Here is a 3,618-nt window from a genome sequence, read left to right as displayed (position 1 = left end):
GGTGGCGGTGAAAGGTGAAAGTGCTTCCACTGAAACCCAGGTGCTATTTGAACTTTGGGAAGTGGTGAAAGATAGGGAAGCCTGGCATGCTGCAGTCCATGGGATCGCTAAGATTCGGATACGACTGAGCACCTGTCTCAATGGCATAAGTGGCAGATGGAATTGAGGGACTAGAAGGGAAACGGGCTAGGTTGGGACTCCTCATTTTCCCGTTTATACTCCCTGCAGCGTCTTAAGTCTTCGGAATTATCCCACCCCACCCCCCACCCCCAGCAGGGTCCAGAGAGGATGGACCAAAAATTTGCCCTGGGTCCCAAAGCCGAAGCTGAAGCCCCATCCCCACCCTAGCTTTCCAAAGGGAGGCTGGCTGATCTTAACAGCCCCCTCGCCCGTTTTCAAATCTCCCGGCTCTGGCCTCTCCCCAGCGCGAAGAGAATGCTCTCTTGTTTAAAGGAACCTACAATTCGATTTAATGTTTAGTCTTTATTTGAAGATCGAGACCTGAAATCTACTTAATAAAACACAAAGCCCCAAAGAAAGAAAAGTTAAGGAGGAAGCCGAAAGGAATGAAGCGGCCGGGTCCTGGGGCAGAGGGTCTGGCCAAGGACGGTCCCCGGGCGCTCGAGACCCCGCGGGGCGGGTGGGGCTCCTGCCTACAGAGTCCCCGGCGCTTAGGACCCAAGGGCTGGTGGGGGTGGAGCTTGCGGAGATCGTCCCCAGTGACAGGACCTGTGGATCGGCCCGGGGAAGGGCGCCGGGCTCGGGCTGGGGGTGCGTCTGGCCCCGGCGCATTCCAGAGGATCGGGTTACTGGCGCAGGCGGCGGCCCCTCCCCTCCTGCCCCGCTTCCGCCCTCGCCTAGAGCGGGAACGGCAGTCATCTCCCTCGTCCAGTGCAGGTGTTTGTCCGGTCGCTGGGTGAGGACCCAGCCCCAGCCCTCTGGCTCTTTCCAAGACCATTTTCACAAGACCATTCTACAGGCGAGGAAACTGATGCGCCGCCAGCCCCCTTCAGCACCAGAAAAGCGGGCAAAGCCTGCTTTACGACCGGCGACCCTGTTGACTGTTCCCCGAGATTGTGATGTCCCTAGGCTCCCAGAAGAGCCGCTAAGTCCAATATATGTTGATTGAATTGACCGTACCAAGTAAGCCCAGAAGGACTACGGGACAAGAAGAAAATAACTGAGGCCACGCTGACCCCCACCCCCGCCCAGGACAGGCAGGCCTCCTGCTCTCATCCAGTGAACATTTTATGTACAATTGCTGAATACCCACGCCCAGGTTCCCAGGTGGCTCAGTTGTAAAGAATCCACCTGCCAATGCAGGAGACAGAGATTCCGGTTAGATCCCTGGGTGGGGAAGATCCCCTGGAGTAGGAAATGGCATCCTGCTCCAGTATTCTTGCCTGGAAAATTCCATGGACAGAGGAGTGAGTCTGGCAGGCTACAGTCCATGGGGTTACAAAGAGTCGGACACAACTAACCGCATGGTACAGGCCTAGGTGAGTACACTTGCTGTATACACAGGCCAGGCCCAGTGTATTCACAGGTGGACATTGGAGAAACAGATTTAAGGGTCAGATGTCACAAGACCAACTTCAGAAGTTGATTTTTGCTTTTGGCCAAGTTGAAGCGTCATCATTCATCTACCACCCTCTACTGAACCACTGCTGTATGCCAAGGCCTATGCGCTGAGGGAGGGTTTAGGGCCTTCCCTTATAGCCCCTAAGCTGACCAGAATCTCACGGGGGATGGGAAACCACCACGATAACAGAAAAGCCCACTTTAGGTCAGTGTCATCATTTTCTTTTCCTTTAAGTTGACCCCTTTTCAGCTTTTACTTCAGTAAATACATTTCAAAAGGGAAGCTTCGAGTCACCACCAGGAATGGAAAACCAGTTTCTCTTGCCATAAATAGAAGGAAACTGAAAAACGAAGAAATGAGAGCAAAACTCAGGCATTCCCTCCTCGGGGACACTCTGGGTCAATTCCGGACCCCAAATGTTCCATTATCCAAAAAATATTAAAGGCTGGGAAGCCCCAAACCAAGAAGACAGGCATGTGTGTTCACAGGGCAGGAAGGGCCACAGGGACCCACACAGCATTCCAGTCTCCAAGAGGGGGGTCAGCACACAGTAGGAGCTCAATAATGTGCCCAGCTTGGGTGATAAGCACCTACTATAATATGTGTGGGGTTTGCCTTCATCAGCCAGAATCCTCCCAAGGTTCCTCGAGGTACTGAGCTGTTTGGGGGGCAGAGGGAACAGATGGCAGTGGCAGGCAGAGGCCTCTTGGGTGTGTGTCGCCAGGGGTCTCTCTGAGGAGGCTTCAAGCTGGTTAAGTGGAAGCTCTCATTTCTGCCTAAAGACCTTGGGGCTGCCCCACCCACAATACTGTGGGACCCTGCCATTCTTCCCATACTACCTGGGGTTGGAGAGGGGGGATGTCAATCGTGTCTGACTCTGTGACCCCATGGACTGTAGCCCACCAGATTCCTGTCCTTGGAATTATCCAGGCAAGAATACTGGAGTGGGTTAGCCATTGCCTGCTCCTGGGGATCTTCCCCACCCAGGGATCGAACCCGGGGCTCCCGCATGGCAGGCATTTTCTTTACCATCTGAGCCACCAGGGAAGTTGAGAATCAATGGATACAGTAACAAATAATTAAATGAATAAGTGTATCATTTAGCAGAGTAATGAGCAGATGCTTCCAGGAGGCCAATATGGGAAACCCACTCTTGACATTGTTCTTTAAAAGCCCCACAGAACCACCGAGAAGAGGGACACCTGTCCCCATTTTTCACATAAATAAACTGAGGTTCTGAGCAAAGCATAGGTCCAGACTTTGGAGGAAGACTGGAATCCAGGTGAATCTCTACGGGCAGACAAGGCTCAGGGAGCTGGGCATCTTGGGGAGATGAGGCTGGACCTGGGGCTGCGGGGGCCCTTGGGGGAAGGCACCACGTCGGCAGCTCTACAGGATCCTGGCCCCTGTAGGGGAGTAGATCGAACGAGGGGGTGAAGCAGCAGGGAGGAGGCGGCGGGGGCCCCCAGGGTGGGGAGGAGCAGGCGGAGTCCGCGTCGCTTAGGAAGAGGCCCCAAGGAAGGCGCAGACCGGGGGCGAGGGCCTACATATGGGGTATGTATTAACGCCAGTCCTGCGCTTAATGGGCGAGGGGGCAGGACGACCCTTCCTCTGAACCTGAGGACGTTCTTCCGAACCCCCTCGCCCGTCGCCTCCTCCCCCTCCCCCCAGGCGCCGCCGCCGCCTCTCCCAGGGAGGAAGTGGTGAGGATGCGGGGGAGGGCCCCCCATTCTCACTTCCCCTGGGGCAGGGCGGGGCCTGCAGGGTTCCCTCCCCCTTAGCAGGAATCGAGGCCCCCCCACCCCCGCACACACACAGGGGTGGGGCCCAAAGGAGGCTGCCCGAGCTGGGACTGGGCCAGGGTTGCACGCCCGCCAACCCCCCACCCCACCCCGGTAACACAAGTTCTCTAGGCTTTGACGGTTCTCATCTTAAATGTGGGGGTAAGAAGCTCGACCTTGAAACAGTGAATTGCTGGGTGAGAGGTCCCCGCCCCGGACCTGACGAGCCCCTCGACCCTATTCATTCCCCACCCC

The 3,618-nt window shown here is 56.0% G+C and overlaps 1 long non-coding RNA gene across 1 annotated transcript in view; it reads left to right on the top strand.

The window, feature by feature from the left end:
* The first annotated feature begins 2,631 nt into the window (after positions 1–2,631).
* LOC104993877 overlaps positions 2,632–3,618 on the top strand; it is a 10,900-nt gene continuing 9,913 nt past the window's right edge. Inside the window, exon 1 of the long non-coding RNA XR_825888.1 lies at positions 2,632–3,525. This is a non-coding gene — a long non-coding RNA (uncharacterized LOC104993877). The remainder of the gene's footprint in view (positions 3,526–3,618) is intronic.

This window comes from Bison bison, unplaced genomic scaffold (genome assembly GCF_000754665.1).
Source record: "Bison bison bison isolate TAMUID 2011002044 unplaced genomic scaffold, Bison_UMD1.0 scf7180017864248, whole genome shotgun sequence".
NCBI lineage: Eukaryota > Metazoa > Chordata > Mammalia > Artiodactyla > Bovidae > Bison > Bison bison.
The sequence above is the reverse complement of the archived record's forward strand: the minus strand, read 5'-3'. Positions and strand labels throughout refer to the sequence as shown.